This window comes from Coenobita brevimanus, chromosome 64, assembly GCF_032717465.1.
Source record: "Coenobita brevimanus isolate Jiangsu-jjx chromosome 64, ASM3271746v2, whole genome shotgun sequence".
NCBI lineage: Eukaryota > Metazoa > Arthropoda > Malacostraca > Decapoda > Coenobitidae > Coenobita > Coenobita brevimanus.
In genome coordinates, this window is record NC_137017.1 from 1,717,546 (window position 1) to 1,735,732 (window position 18,187).

Sequence of the window (18,187 nt, forward strand, 5' to 3'; positions counted from 1 at the left end):
GTTGAGATGGTATGGACATGTGGAGAGGATGGAGGGTGAGAGCTGTGATTGTTTAGGGTCGAGTTGTGAGAGGCAGACTAAAAAAAAGACCTGGGATGAAGTCAGAGTGAGACCTCAGGGACTGGACAGGGAGACTGCCAGAGATCAAGTAGTATGGAGAGATGCCATTAGGTGACCAAGGCTAACTTATGCAGGCATGTTGAAGCCTTTGTAAGCGATAGGAAAAAAAACAAAGTAACCAAGGAGATTGTCATACCTCATAGTTAAGGACCATCAAACAATGCAACCCCTCTCCCACCCCCTCTCCATTTTTATTTTTTAATCAGTGCAACCCCTCTATCTATTTGTATTTTTTCAAACAATACAACCCTATCCCCCCATTTATTTATTTATTTCCATCATAGTGTAACCTCCCCCCCCCTCCCTCCCCCCCCCCTTTTTTTTTTTAAAGCATAGTCATGGTGCAGAATTTGCCATTACCAGTTGTATGGTGGGAATACTGTTAGTTTAGGCCATACCTGTGGCTAAATGAGGACATCTGTATACGCACTGTCCAGTATTTGTGGATGTGGGAGCATCTCTTGGCCAGTCAGTCAGACCATATGATTTTTCAGCAGAACTTCACTCGTGTAGATTTTAATATACTGCGGCCCTTCATTATCCCACATCCATTACTTATATATTTATATGTGCTGACCATATTTTCTTTATTCCAATAAATGCATCTTTCATGTATATGCTTCTTTAATATAAATGTTATAATATTTTGTGTAGTGGGTTAGAGTTTATCGCCTTTTAAGACTAATGAAAAACAGCTTGATTTTGACAAGGCAGTCTTATAATTTCCGTTATTTGAGAGGTAGTAAAATTAATTGTGCTTTTTAAATCTAACGTCAGTTGCTTTGCCAATGAGTGAAATATTGCTGCAACTTTTAAACAAAATACTAAACACACAACCAAAGAACTGCAGCAAAAAAAAAAAATGCATGCTCTTGGTGCAGGCCAAAAATTATTTGAAACATCTGGACATATTGCATCAGTGGCACATAGTGATGCAGCGTGCCAATGTTTATTCCCTTTGACTACAACTGTTGCATGTTTATCTCATTTGTGCTGCTGTGTCAATGGTCCCTGCCCCTCCGAAACGTCTGCTTGCATCCCTCCACCACCCTGGCGGGTGCGTAGCACCTGTCTAGCAGCAAACTCTCAACCCTTTTCTGTCCAGCTATCAAATGCAGGAGTTAACCTTCATGTACACAATAGGTCAACTCTGGAACTGCTTTTCACTCTTCCTACTGCCTATGACCCTCCAGTCTTTTTAATGCTGTGTCCAGGCATCTCAAGATGAACCATCTTGAATTTGGCACTTAACTTATTTTTTTGTTGGAGGGATCAGTCGTTCAGGTTTTGTAGCATTTGGTTCCTTCTTCCTTGTATAAAATAATGATTAAAATTGTTGTGGGAACAACATTGCCTAAAAATTACCTGCTGTAGTGTTCGTCTGTCATGTTGGACTAAAAGACCTGTTGCCTAGGTATGAATGGCTTGGTAGGCCAGGAACAGCATTACAGATTTTATACATACAGTACTTTATTAGTTGGCTACTTGCACCAGACCATGAGCAATAGATTTAAACTTCAACTAGTCTTGGTTAAGATGTGTGTCTGTTTATGACTCAGAAATTAACAAGGGTTATATAAACTGTAGCAGCCAGTTCATAAGTAACCTTGTAATTTTTTAGAAGTGCTATTCCAAGTTTTTTTAAGGGAACGAAGTCTTAAAAGGCGAGAAATATTACTTCATTACTTTTAAAAATAAGGTGGCCATATCACTTTCCCCCCCCCCAAAGATCTGTTATTGGTAGGTAGGTTATGGCAACATTCCACAAGTTTAGTAAGATATCATATGTCATTTGGTTGTCTATGCTCCATAAATTAGAATTGGGAGACTGAGGGATGGAGTGGAGTGGGAGAGAATTAACTAGGAGTGTATGTGAGTGAGGGGAGGCCAAGGATGAGATGGAGGGCTGGAGTGAGAGACTAAGGGCCAATTCACACTGTACGGTTCGTCTTCATAGGGTTACGGTTCATTTGCTATATCACTGTTCACACTATATGTCCATGATCTCGTCAGTCTGTGTGCAGCTGTGGCTCCGACAAGAAGCCTCAGAAATTAGTGTAAAGAAGCTTGCTGCAATTTTCATTTTTGCACAACTACTTAGGTGACAATGGCACTGATGTTACAACCATGAATGTCACGAACACTGCAAGCTCTTTAGTAGACATAACTAGACAGGGAGGAACTGCTCCACAAGGTGCATTCGTAGTAAAAGAAATTTAAAAGATTCTTGAAGTCCCACTGGTTCTCTTCCATGGGCGTAAAGAGGGTTGAGAGAGAACCTACCAATGGTTATGAACAGGATGTTGGGAGAACCTGTGAATGGTAATGGATAGGGTGTTGAGATACCCTATGAATGGTACTGGATAGGGTGAAGGATAAAATGCTATTTGTCACACTTTTATAATTAAATAGTGAAATATTTAAATATCTTACCCAATTTTTCAATCCCTCTCCTATTAATTTCCATATTTTTCTTTCACATGGTTATCGTATTTTCTGTTGCCCATGTCATATAGTTCCTCGTAGCCTCTGACCACTTCTAATAACTTCTTGTCACTCATGACTGCTTATAGTACTGTTCACGGCCAAAAGCAGTGACAGGCTAAAGTTGTCCTCTGTCGTCTGTAAACACACCGTGATCGATACATATCGATGTTCACACTGATCGGTGGAGGTACGGAGCGATTGCATACATATACGTTTCGTTCGTTAGAGATTTCTTCCAGACGTAGGCGTTCCGTACGAGTGAAAGCCGCACGAAAGATGAACAATAAACGGAAAATATAGTGTGAACAGCCCCATTGATTTTGATAAAATAATTAACATACGAAAGCCGTACAGAGACGAACCGTGTAGTGTGAATCGGCCCTAATGTGTGAGGTGGAGGGAAACAGAGGGATTGAGTAGAGGATGTTGTAAATTGAAATAGGATGGAGAGGGAAACTAACTAGGAGTGTATGTGAGTAAGGTGGATGTGGGGTAAGAGGGAGGGGGAGACTGAGGATGAGATGGAGGGATGAGTGGAGGTATATAGGAGAGGAGGGTGTAAGTTGGGGGTGGAGTATGAGACTGAGGTGGAGGGATGGAATAGAGGTATGAGAGGGAGGTGTAAGTGGGGGGGGATGGAGAGTGAGACTAAGTAGGGGTTTGTGTGAGTGAGGTGGAGGTGGGGAAAGTGGCAGGGGAAGACTGAGGATGAGATGGAGGGATGGAGTGGAGAGGTGTATGAGAGAGGAGGGTGTAGGAAGATTAATTCTGAGAGTGTATGTGAGGTGGAGACTGAGGATGAGATGGAGGGATAGAGTGGAGAGATATATGAGGGGGGGGGTGTAAGTTGGGGGAATGGAGAGTAGGAAACTTCATCAGGAGGGTGTATGTGAGTGAGGTGGAGGGAGAGGCAGGGGGTGTAATCTGGGGGGAGGGCAGGTAGATGGCAGTGGACAGGGAGGAGATATGTACCCTCACAGGATCAAGGTGTCTGGCTATAGGTAGATATAGCATGTCCACACTTTCACATTGTTATAGTAATATGGCCATTATATTTTTACAGTTTTATTGGTTTGCTTGAGATTATACTCTGAACTTTAGCTTGGCCTAAAATTTTAAATCTTTCCAGCCTGAATTTTGAGTTGTAACTTTCTTAAAACAGGATAGTAGGCACAGTGTGAAAAGGATTATGAGTAATAGCATTGCCTTTCAGTGCCTCGAGTTACTCTTATGTGACACAGGTGGAAAAGACTGAAAAATTGGGCCAAGTTAGTGTAGAGTAAATATTGTTCAGTGGAATGTGATTTTGTTGATATTTAACATGCATCACAACCATTCCATGTTGGTATTTTTGAACCTCTTCAGTACTGTTACATCTTTTCTCAGTGTATTGTTGCTGTCCCAGATGATTTTATTCTTGCTGCTGCCAGACGATTTTACTCAGCTTAGGCAGGGGGTCTCATACTAAAGGGAGGCTGTCTCCTCCAGTATGAGATCGCACTCCAAGCTGAATAAAATCGTGTGGCATCAGCAGGAATAAAATGTCCTCATACTGAAGGGGTTAATTGGCTCATGTCTTTGGTATACTGTATGCCATGTTGATTAATGGTGCATTGCTTCCTGTTTAACATGCCTTAGCAAACACACGTTGCGTGGTGCACACAGTGTTAGCAATGCATGTTAAGTAGCCCTTTTGATCACTCTGTTGTATGCCATGTGTTCTTGTATAGCTCTGCCTGGCATTAGCTGGGCAGAGCAATACAAGACATGGCATTTACACAGTGATTTGAAGGGCACGCTCTTGGAAGCATCTTGGGGTAGGGCGCAGAAACTATCTCGATAAATCGGCCACGAAAATATGGACTGGCAACCCTCCATTGGGGTTCCCAGTCCTTATTTCTCTGGCCGATTTATCGAGATAGTTTTTTTTTCCCACACCTTCTTCGCTTAAATGTATCTTAGTGGAAATAAAACCAATGTATTATTACCATGTCTTTATTATATACATATACCTTTTGGGTATATTACTTATATATGTATAGTACTTATATAAGTAATATACATATATATGTATAGTACTTATATCAGTACTATACATATATATGTATAGTACTTATATCAGTACTATACATATATATGTATAGTACTTATATCAGTACTATACATATATATGTATAGTACTTATATAAGTAATATACATATATATGTATAGTACTTATATATGTATAGTAACTCTGAAAAATATCAGAAAGAGAATACCAATAGACATGAATAGTATGAAGGAGACATCACTTCATACTATTCATGTCTATTGGTATTCTTTTTCTGATATTTTTCAAAGTACTATACATATATAAGTAACTTATAACATATTCAAAATTTAGCACTTATAAAAAATTATGAACTTAAAAGGACAATATAAAAAGACATTAAAGAATAAAAGAAACATATATTATGAACTTAAAAGGACAATAAACAAAGAAATTAAAGAGTAAAAAAAACATATTAAAAACAAACAAAACAAGACACATGGAGCAGGACAGAGGAAGGACAGGGCACAATGACAGGGAAGGACACAGCACAGATGACAGGGCAAGAACAGCAGGACATGACACAGATGATGGAAGGGCACAACAAGGCAGGTCATAGCAAGGCCAGACAAGCAGGATACAGCAAGAGATGGAAGGGGAGGACAGGCCAAGGATGGCAGGGCACAGCAAGAGTGCAGATGACAGTGCAGGGGTGAAGGGCACAACAGGACAAGTCATAGCAAGGCAAGACAAGCAGGATACAGCAAGAGATGGAAGGGCAGGACACCCTAGGCAAGAACAGTAGGACACAGGCTAAGAATAGCAAGGAGGGGAGGACAGACCAAGGATGGCAGGGCACAGCAAGAGTGCAGATGACTGCATGGGTGTAGGGCAGGACAGGGGTGGCAAGGCAAGACAGGGCAGGACAGGGGTGGCAAGGCAAGACAGGGCATGGCTGCATATTGCAAGGGTGTAGGGGAGGGCATGGCTGTACAGTGTATTGCATGGGTGTAGGGGAGGGAAGGAAAGTGCAAGGGTGCAGGGCAGGTAAGTGATGGCAGGACAGGGGGGGAAGGACAGGACACGGTTGACAGAACAGGGATGGAACGACATGACAAGGATGACAGGGATGGAACGACAGGACAAGGATGACAGGAATAGCAAGGGACACCTGGTAAGGCAAAGCAAGGGTGGGGGTGGTAGGGTGGGTTGCAGGGTGGTAAGGTTAGGAAGAGGAAGAGGAAAGAAGAAAAGGGAGAGAAGAACGAGGAGGAGAGGAGGCCTAATACAAAAAGGGGAGGAGGAGGAAGAAAAAAAAAGAATGAGGAGGAGGAAGGAAGAAAAGAATGAGGAGGAGGAAGGAAGAAAAGAATGAGGAGGAGGAAGGAAGAAAAGAATGAGGAGGAGGAAGGAAGAAAAGAATGAGGAGGAGGAGGAGGAAGGAAGAAAAGAATGAGGAGGAGGAGGAAGGAAGAAAAGAATGAGGAGGAGGAGGAGGAAGGAAGAAAAGAATGAGGAGGAGGAGGAGGAAGGAAGAAAAGAATGAGGAGGAGGAGGAGGAAGGAAGAAAAGAATGAGGAGGAGGAGGAGGAAGGAAGAAAAGAATGAGGAGGAGGAGGAGAAGGATGGAAGAAAAGAATGAGGAGGAGGAGGAGGAGAAGGATGGAAGAAAAGAATGAGGAGGAGGAGGAGGAGAAGGATGGAAGAAAAGAATGAGGAGGAGGAGGAGGAGAAGGATGGAAGAAAAGAATGAGGAGGAGGAGGAGGAGAAGGATGGAAGAAAAGAATGAGGAGGAGGAGGAGGAGAAGGATGGAAGAAAAGAATGAGGAGGAGGAGGAGAAGGATGGAAGAAAAGAATGAGGAGGAGGAGGAGAAGGATGGAAGAAAAGAATGAGGAGGAGGAGGAGGAGGAGAAGGATGGAAGAAAAGAATGAGGAGGAGGAGGAGGAGGAGAAGGATGGAAGAAAAGAATGAGGAGGAGGAGAAGGATGGAAGAAAAGAATGAAGAGGAGGAGGAGGAGGAGGAGAAGGATGGAAGAAAAGAATGAGGAGGAGGAGGAGGAGGAAGAAAAGAATGAGGAGGAGGAGGAGGAAGAAAAGAATGAGGAGGAGGAGGAAGAAAAGAATGAGGAGGAGGAGGAGGAAGGAAGAAAAGAATGAGGAGGAGGAGGAGGAAGGAAGAAAAGAATGAGGAGGAGGAGGAGGAAGGAAGAAAAGAATGAGGAGGAGGAGGAGGAAGGAAGAAAAGAATGAGGAGGAGGAGGAGGAGAAGGATGGAAGAAAAGAATGAGGAGGAGGAGGAGGAGAAGGATGGAAGAAAAGAATGAGGAGGAGGAGGAGGAGAAGGATGGAAGAAAAGAATGAGGAGGAGGAGGAGGAAGGAAGAAAAGAATGAGGAGGAGGAGGAGGAAGGAAGAAAAGAATGAGGAGGAGGAGGAGGAAGGAAGAAAAGAATGAGGAGGAGGAGGAGGAAGGAAGAAAAGAATGAGGAGGAGGAGGAAGGAAGAAAAGAATGAGGAGGAGGAGGAAGGAAGAAAAGAATGAGGAGGAGGAGGAAGGAAGAAAAAAATGAGGAGGAGGAGGAAGGAAAAAAGAATGAGGAGGAAGAGGAGGAGGAGGAAGGAAGAAAAGAATGAGGAGGAGGAGGAAGGAAGAAAAGAATGAGGAGGAGGAGGAAGGAAGAAAAGAATGAGGAGGAGGAGAAGGAAGAAAAGAATGAGGAGGAGGAGAAGGAAGGAAGAAAAGAATGAGGAGGAGGAAGGAAGAAAAGAATAAGGAGGAGGAAGGAAGAAAAGAATGATGATGAGGAGGAGGAGGAAGGACGAAAAGAATGAGGAGGAGGAGGAGGAAGGAAGAAGAGGAAAAGAACAACAAGGAGGAGAAGAGGAAGCCTAATACGGGGAGGAAGAGGAAGGAAGAGAAGAACAAGGAGAAGAGGAAGCCTAATACAATACTTAACTATATGAAGTACTAAAACACACAGAGAATAAACACTCAACTTGGTTTTCCTTTGTAATATTAATGCCAGCAAGGGGTATCACTAGTTTATGCTTCAAAAACTGCTTCTGGGTCAAATAATAATAATAATAATAATAATAATTTACTGGCAAACCCCTATCAGTAATTCCTCATTTAAGATACTTTCACTAAGCACAGTCTCTCTCTTAATGTCACTCAAAAATACACTTTTCACAAACTTCTTAATTAATCTCAAAGGTGTGCCGTGAAATATCAATGTTAATTCATCTAATAATATAATTTTTTTTAACACAATTAAATCTTGCTAGTTAGTTCTGTCTTGCATATGATCCTTAAATGCTGGAGAAAAAGTCCCTCTTGCTGGGACCCGACCCTAACTTCACGCAATCAGCAATTTACGGGAATATATATCAATTATTAAATGAGGAATTACTTACTGCTGGCATTATACACAAACAAAACTCACAATTTACACATATTCTGTTTTTAACTGTGTGGAAAATGTGCCACTAGATCTCAGATGATGTCTTTATATATACAGTACTTCAAAGCTATGCATATATATACTGAAGTGTACATGATGGGCCTCTAGAAACAGTTCAGTATATTTAAATCATTTGTATCGTACCATTCATGAAGGCTCCAACATGCATTCATTGGCCATAGTCACCTAATGGTGGCTGTCTATGCTGCTCAATCTCTGGCAGCCACCCTATGACCTTGTCTCGTATTTTTTTTCCAGTCTGCCTCACAACCCTACCCCCGAAATTCACACTTCTCACCTTACGCACCCAATTGTTATAAAATTGCGGTGCAGGGCAGACACCTACAGGTGGTGGCACTGATATAACCAGGCCATATGCAGTGAAAAGGGCCAGATGCTCACTCACTGACCATTTAAGCCCCTGCAATCCTGACTACCTCACATATTTCTCCCTACATAAGTGCTTCAAAATTATCAATTCCAGGACTTTCCTATTCCAGACCAACACCACTACAATACCAGCTGGTGTTCTCAGTGCCAAAAATCCCTCGTGGTTAAACACACAGACACAGGACAACAAGGGGACTCGCAATGCAGAAAAACACGAACACATAAACCACTACCACAACCCAACAAGACCTCCACACAAAGTTATAAGGCTGCCTCCTCCCCCCAACCTCACTATGTACCTCTTCATAATAACTAATCCCATTAAACAGTGAAATTTTTAGTACTGAGACAGGAATGAGTCTCCTTGATTACTAGTTCAACTGACCCTCCAGTCTGGCCCCACTTTGTCAGAGGAACATAAAAGCATTACGGCCATTCAAACCACCAAGGAAGTTGTACTAGACCTATTACTTGACCACTGCCCCAAATTAGAAAGTTACCGAAATCCAAATAAAAGGTGCAACCATTTTTATTTTTCCTCCTTTTTTTCTTATTTCCTTTTTTTTCTGTTAATAATTTATCCTGTACATACTGCCTACTAAGCCACTACAGCCATTCAAAGCCTATAACACTGCACGCCAGCACTAAATTTCACAAGATATAGTCAATATTTTTTTTCTCGCCCCTAAAACGGCCACCATTCAGAAGGAACTGTGCTGTGAAAATACATGGAATTTCACAGTACAGGTCCTCGGCTCCGACCACCTGCACTTGTCGCAGTCCGCCCCTAAAACGGCCACCATTCAGAAGGAACTGTGCTGTGAAAATACATGGAATTTCACAGTACAGGTCATCGGCTCAGACCACCTGCACTTGTCGCAGTCCGCCGATGGCTGTGGCCGTCAACCTCTTATTTTTTTATTTATTTTTTTTTTTTTTTAATTCCAGTACTTTATTATTTCAGAGTGTACACAGTTTTTTTTTTTTTTAATAAATATATATACATATATATACAGTACTTTATTTTTATTATTTCACACTGTACCTAGCTACCTATACACACAAGGCCACTACAGACATCCACAAATCTGCAGCCAAACAGGACCCTTCAAAATCCATCACCAGACACCCACCCTTCACAAACAACCCTACCCAGGGATCACGAATACACCTACTCTCTCTCACCCTCTCTTGACTCTAACTTCGTCTAAAAATGCCTTGTGCTCTCTCTCATGGATCTATCTATCTATCGCCAGAAGCCTTAATCCCGCACGGGATGGACACAAACGTATCGCCTCTCTCATGGATGCTGGGCTGTAAGCATAGTATATAAACACTAAAATACGATGCTGGTTAAGAAGAAGCGCTATGGAAGGCATGTAATAAAAACTTGCATTACAAAAAGTACTTTAAAAAAATCTGTATGCCAAGAAACTGTTTACAATGCTGGGTGGTAACCATATAATCAAACCATATGTGCTCCCTATGTGTCAACAAGTGGGTTGGTGAAGGGTTAGTGCCCCTCCCTATAAATAAAAGTCAAATGGCCCCCCCTTACGGGATTATGGCAGCTGGCAGTAGGCAGACAGATAGATAGATATTCTCATCCTAAACCCAACACTAAAATTCACAAGGATACATATTTTCTTTCCTACCCCCTTAAAACGGCCCCCATTCCAACAGAACCATACTGTGAAAAACATATGGAATTTCACAGTACAGGTCACCGGCTCCGTCCACCTGCAATACCTGCAGCCGAAGTGCAGATCCACCAGTGGCTGTGGCCGTCATCCACTTTTTTTTTCTCTCTTTTCTAACTTTATTTCTACTACTGCAGACGGTACATAGCAACTACCTAGATATACATGGCCACTACAGCCAAACAGAAGCCTTCAAAAACCATCAGGAGACACCCACCCTTCAGACACAACCACATCCAGAAAAACACAACCTATACTCTCTCTCTCTTTTTACTCTAACTTGGTCTAAAAATGCCCTGTGCTCTCTCTCATGGATGCTGTATTGTAAGACTACAGTATATAAGCACTAAAATATAATGCTGGTTTTGATGAACAGCTATGGAAAGCATGTAATAACAACTTACATTACAAACAGTACTTACAACTTATTCTCATCCTATACCCAACACTATTTTTCAGAAGGATACATATTTTTTCCTACCCCCTTAAAACGGCCCCCATTCCAACGGAACTGTGCTGTGAAAAGCATATGGAATTTCACAGTACAGGTCACTGGCTCCAACCATCTGCAATATCGGTGGCCTAAGTGCAGTCCAGTAGCCCAAGTGCAGTCCGCCAAGTGGCTGTGGCCGTCATCCACTTTTTTTTTTCTTTCTTTTTAAACTTTATTTCTACTATTTCAGACGGTACATAGCTACTACCTAGATATACAACAGAAACCTTCAAAAACCATCACCAGACACCCACCCTTCAGACTCAACCATACCCAGAGAAACACAACTCTAACTTGGTCTAAAAATGGCTTATGCTCTCTCATGAATGCTGAGTTGTAAGAATACAGTAAACAGCCATTAAAATATGATGCCTGTCACAAGGAAAAGCTATGGAGTGAATGCAGGTCTAATGTTTTGTTTCTGCCAGTGGGACACGTTAAAAAAAAAACTACCAAAACATGAAAATTTGTGCCAAGTTAAGAGTGAAATGAGTATACCCAGACTTCAATACAATCATCATCTTTCTCTACTTCAATGCCAACACAATACACAACTCACACACAATGCACTATGCCCACAGTGTAATGCTTCCTGCCACACCACACCACACTCACATTTACCACAGTGTAAGGCCTCCCCCCCTCACCACAACACACTACTACAAACACGCACCACATGTACCACAGTGTAGGCCTCCTCCCACACACCACACCACACTACCACAACAGACAATCCTTCAACATATACCTTTGGGGCTGCCAGGGTTTCTGTAGTCAGTCAAGTGGGATTACAAGCCAAGATTTACTAATACATAACAAATATTCTTCCAAACAGCATAATTTTGATATAACAGGTTTATCATCCACTGACAAAGGAATTCAATTTATCATGAGAATTAATTTGCTGGAAGGGAAGGTTATGACGGCCAATATAGGTCATAGGAGGGTCAGAGGCATGTAATGATTTTAGCACTACAACAACAGGGTGTCTCTATCTCTCATTACAGAAATATTTGAGGTGGGAGCAAAGAACAAAGAATAAACAAGCATTAAGGGGGCCAACTATCAGTACCAGGCCTAGTGAAGTGGACTAATCATCGTCATCATCATCTTCGTTACCAATTATTTTCAATCATCGTAACCATTTTTTTTTCTTTTTCAAGCAGTCACTCCTAACCTGTTTATTTATTTTTTTTACACATGGATAAAATGCATAGGGCCCATAAAGCAAAGAGGAAACCCAAGAGAGAGTGAAACTAACTGCAAGCCCAATGAAATGGCTCATACACTCATTCACTTACCATTCAAATCCTAGTATCTTACACACACACACACACAAAACCATGGGGACATCACACATCCTTGCACTCTCTAATCATAAACCACGACAACCCAACCCAACAGACATCAACACCATCACAAACACCCAAACGATACACAGACCAAGAAAACGCAAAAATGAAGGAGACATATCAACAGCATAGCCTAAGAATCAGCATAATGATAGTAATTCTAAAAACCTATCAACCATTGGCTGTCATGTTGGAGACCTTGCAACTTTATACAACATCGTCTGCCATCATCCAATCCTATGTCACCCCATAAGGAGCGTAGGAAGCCATGGCTAGGCATACTGCACAAAATTATCTGCTCAACACATAATGCTGCTGATTTCTGAGATGCCCTGGGTTGAAAGACGATAGAGACCTGACAGCCAAATTGGTTCTTGCTCATGCTTAGGAAAATATGGCAAATGACTGTGTGATAGGAAGAGATATATCAAAATTGTTTAGTCTATGGGCACCCTAGGATCTCTCCCTACATATCAATCTATCTATAGCCTGACGCCCTAATCCATATAGTTATAAAATTTCAAACACGTGGCACATTTTCCACCGTACCGATAAGAGTATAACATATTCCAATTCAACATATAACTATAGTCAGTTTATTTCCATCTGACAAAACAAGGCAACTTTTATCACTTCAGTACTAAATCATTGATGTCTAAAATTCTGTATGCCTTAGTGATGGGGTACGGATGAGCCTCCTTGGTTACTAGTCAAATTAACTCTCCAGTCTGACTACACTTGGCCATAATACTAACGGTTATCTCTGTCAGGTGAAGCAAACTGACTATAGAATAAATCAACAGAAATAAAGACACCAAAAAAACACTCCCACATCAATATATAAAACATAGTCAGCCACAGGAAAAGATATATAAAAAACATAAACCGTATTAACGATAAATGTTCGTATATATGCAGGGAAAAATCTCGTTAATCTCTCACCTAAATGAAGGGAATCAAATACTATGTTTAATGAGGGGAATAAACTCAGAAGGATTGTTATTCTTGGATATAAATGAAGGGAAACGACTCCAGTTGCTCATCAACCTTTGACATAAATGGTCGTTAACTAAGGCTGCTTGTTAGTTTTTAAATCTCAGTGCTATTTAGGACAATACATTTTTCTTTTTAATGCAGAGAAGCAGAAACTGAAGAGTGCAAGAAATAATACACAAAAGAGAGCCAAATGCAAGATATCTTACATCTGAAATTCCTGCACACATTGCATTTACAAGACTGGAGGTCACAGGCAGAGGGAAATAGAGATTGAGAAAAATAAATTCAAGCTGACCTGTTGCCAATTATAATCAACCAAAGAAGGACAAGAGTACATATTTTTTTCAGCATATTTTTTCCTGTGGTTGACTGTGCAGTACATCACAATGACATGGTAATAATAATAATGCAAATATAACAAGAAAATGGGCATAACAATTGGCGTACAAATACAATAGCCAACATCAACAGTTCAGGAGGGATAATATATACAAAACAACCATTTTTATTGTTGGGTAAACAAGCACTATGGCTTTTTTGCAGAGTCCTTTTATTTGCCACAGTTATTTACGATCTTTTGGGCTGATAATACCTGCTGTTGTGATGGTCCCTGGCTCATTTTAATTACTAAGAATCAGAGTCAATGCTGAAGAACCTAAATACTCGAATTTAATCCAAGAAAAGAGGCAATAGGAGCTCCAAAATTCTTACAACCAAGATTATCCTCTAATATTCTTCAGACGTGTGTGTGCATCTTTCAGGAGTTTACTCTGGAAAATGACATGCATATATCCTTAGCAAAGTTTCATAGCTCATTTAGCCACATCTCATGCAAGAAGGTAGATGATCAGCACACACAGATAGGCTACAACCAACTGACACTGTTTTACTTAGGCAGCAAATACTGTAATTGCAAAAATGCTGGCAGTGATGCTATGTTGGTTCAAAGAAGTGGTTTGATTACAGCACTACTACACAGGCATATCCAAACACCTGCCACTGTCCTACTTAGCCAGGAATACAGGACCACAGCAACAGCAGCCCACAATTTACTAAACCAAAATACAGGGCTGCCCATATATATCTGGTGTTGTCGGCTCAGTCTGCGGGTATGGGGGAAGCACGTATTTTGACAACTTAATTATGCTCCGTTTAACGGGGTATTAAATTACCATCATTCCTTTGTAAATGCTAGTTGAAACATGACTAATATGGTGCTAGTCATGAACAAGTGCTATCGAAAGGATATTGGGCCACAGTGCTATCTTATTCTGCCAGTGACGTAAGGGAAATAAATCTGCATAAGGACAAAAATCTTGTCTCTTTGTGTCACGTTTGTGTCATACCTTGTGCCATGCTTTTGTGTGTCATGTCTGTGTGTGTCGTGTTTCTGCATGTCATGTCTCAGTGGCTGTTCAATTTGTATATGGATGAAGCTATAAGAGAGGTAATTGGAAGGAATGTGAATAGATTGGTATCTAGTGAGGGAGGGTAAGATGTGGAAACTTCCTGAGCTGTTGCTTGCTGATGATACTGTATTGTGATGAATGTGAACTGCAAAGCTTGGTGCATGAGTCTGAGGATGTAAGAAACAGAATCCTAAAGAGAATATACGTATGGGTAAAGTTATGGTCTTGAGGGAAATCACAGCATACAGAGTGAGACTGGATGGTGAGGAAATAGATAATGAAGGTGCATCCAAGTACTTTAGAGTGATGAGTGAGGATGCAAGGATGTGCTTGAATGGGTACAGCAGGGTAGAAAGGTCGCTGGATCACTGAAAGCTGTGAAAAGATGTTGAGAAATGAGGCTTAGATCCTGTTGGAAGGGCACAAGAGTGAGAGCAGTGGAAATGACCTGAGGAATGTGTGGAGTTTTATCGACAGACAGATATACAAATGAGGAAGTGGAAAAGTGCTGTGGTGCTATTATGAGAAATACTTGAGATAGTTTGGCCATGTAGAGGATGGGGAATGAGAGAATGACTAGAAGGTATGTGTATGATGTGAAGAGGGGGAGAGACCATGACAGAGACGGAAGACTGGAGTGGAGAGATACAAGGGAGGGAGGTGTGAGTTGGAGAGAGGGCAGTCAAATAGCAGATAACAGAATGACATGGAGTTAATTTGTTTGTGGCCTCCCCTTATGCGACTGAGATGTCTGGCAATAGATAAAAGTCAGTGGAGGGTAAAAATCTCTTCTTACCAAAATGAGTGAACTTTAAGCAATTACTGAAGAAAATGCAAGAGGAGATATTAAATTACTTGATAAAAAAAGGCAACCAATGGATGCAAACAAGCAATCACTATCAAGTAAGAAAGGGTTATGGGAAACAGAAAATGATGCAGGGTAGTGATGGTAAAGCCGACTGAGCCTCCACCATATCAATCATCAAATAATCAAAATCAATATAAGAATCATCATTCATTATTATTAAAATCATCACTGCAATCGTCATCATCATCATCCCAGCCTCTTCTTCCCACCTAAGGATGGGGTAAGGTATGGTTCAAAATGCAACAACAAAACACATGGGATCAGACATGTTATATATGAACCACCCTGTATTTTTTAGCATCTGTGGCACATAACCAGGACTTAACTGCATCTGTTTGTGATGTACAGGCATGTGCAAAAGTATGCCAACAATACTCTGCCAGCACTAACTTGTATTTCATATTTACCACTCTTCCCCAAATGACTAGAGGGTAACATTCCTTCTGTTGCCTGTTTTCCTGATGCCTGGAACAGACACCTTCATATGGCAATGATCACATATTCAATGTCAGATTAAAATAACAGCCTTCAGTTCCTTTACTATCCCCATACAGGAGAATGGTGGACTAGGAAAGAATAGTAACGTTGATGTGCAGTCCTTACCACATAAAATAATTCAAACAACACCTTCCATTCCTACAGCTGGCAGAGAAGTGTCTACATACTTTGCTCATGCTCAGGACAGGATTTATGTAAAACATTTCATAGCCAATGGTTGTGTACGGCTGGCCAGTTGTCTATAACCTTAGTCGCTTTACTCGAATCTGGCGAAGATGTCTTCTTTCAGAGCTGACGGCAGCAGGTAAAGAAACTGGTTGTTTGATACGATTACTAATCAAAGTGGACATCTCGTGACTATCATGAGTGACAAGCCAAGTGGCTTCTGGCTACCCAGGATATAAGTTACTACACTTGGTGGTAATATACAACTAGACAGTCACGTGGTGGTGTAAGGAGTTACGGCGCTCCAGCTGGATGTGGCAATATCCGGTATTACATCAGTCAGTAGCTAGTCCCAGGTCTCTTGCAAAACAGGGGAAACAAAAAATTGGTGAATGACTGGGTGGTTGTGAATGTGAGGTCCAGCATCTGATAGATGTGAACAAAGTGTGCAACGTCTGGCTTGCAATATCCACTTAAGAACGTATGCCCAATCCTTGAGGCATTGCCTAGGCCGTAAAAAATAAACAAAAAAACTGGCCATCAAACACAACCCCCTCATAGAGCATTCCGCCCCCTTACTGTACGGCCACAACGTGGTTATTGCAAGCAAGGCCTGAGTGCATGTTTACCTATAAATTCATCCACCTGTGTGCCACTTATCCTTCCAACATATGCAATGATGGACACCTTCTCACTGTCCGACAGTCCCCATTACCCACGTCAAAACGAATATATGTCATGGCACACAATGGTGGGTTGTGTGTGCTGTAAAAGTATTGACCCAACACCCCAGGCATCCCCAATCCCCCAAAACCCCACTAGTAGCAAAGGGATTTGGGGCCACGCTACACGACAGTATTATGGCAACTAATTCGGCACAAAATTATTAAAGTTTATCTTTACAATGCAGACTTTTTGTTCATTTACTGCCGGCGCAAAACTTTAATCTCCTCAGTTTGACTAGGCGCTAATTATTTTTAAAAGCATACCGGTACTTAGCGTTCCAACTTCCACACAGGGGAATCGACGGGCCGAGGTTCGTAAACAATGAGTAACGCCAGAACTGCAGGGTCAATTGGTGTGGGTGATTTAAACGGACAACATAGCGACAATATACACAAGTATCAAACAACTGGCCATAAAAAAATCTGTCCACTGTGCATCAATTACAATACAAACATCAACATAATAATCAAGCAATAATCATATGCATATTTCACTTGGGTGTCTTCTAGGTGGCTCAGGAGGCTTGCTAAGAAATCACGTTAGGAAATCACCCCAGTCACAAAGAAGACAAGCCATTTTGACTGAACTAACACCAGACACTGTTCAATTGAGAGAAACACTACTAGTAGTCAAAGGCATCAAAAATAACATGAGGAACCTTTCCATCACAAAATTCTTGCAGTATACCGGGTATCTACCTAGCTAACACTTACTGCAATATATCTACTATCTATGTGTATCTGTGTAGTGTTTACCTATCTGTGTACTTTATCTATCAGCTTGAAATATTGCTGAGCTGAGGCAACACCTTAGCAAGGAGACATGCTAATCATGAAGTGCAGGGGAAAGGTTTCAAAACTATCTGCTACTGGTAAACCTGGGGAATTTACTTACTGTACTCTTGTTACTCTACCCAGGCATAAAATAAGCATCTTAGCAATAGTTTATCAAGCAGAATGCTAGTCATGAAGAAGTGCACTTGGATGGATGTAGACATGTAGTACGGTACTGTGTTATTCTACCACACAGATATATGAAAAAAGCAGCTGAATGGACAAATCCTAGGCCACGTTACGGTGCAAGAAGTACGATAATTGAGCACAGACGAATATAAATAAGTTAAAAATCCATCCAATCAGCCATCATCCAATCCCATGTCGCCCCACAGAGGAGCGTAGGAACCCGGGGCTAGGCAAGTTGGTCCTGACATTTAAGATGAAAATAAGTTAAGATAAAGCACATTATTATCCTTAGACCCCTAATGCATCACTCTCAGTTGAATAAAACCATCTGGTGTTAGTTGGAATAAAGACAGTTGCTCTCCCACTTACGAACAAGAGCTAAGAAGAATTGCTGTTGAGATTAAACACTTACCGGCTTGAGATTTCATTCGGCTGTGTGGTTGCCAGCCTGATAGTGCCAGGGATTGACTCCTGGCACTATATCATCCTAGCTTATCATCAATCATCGTCGTCGTTGATTGGCCAGT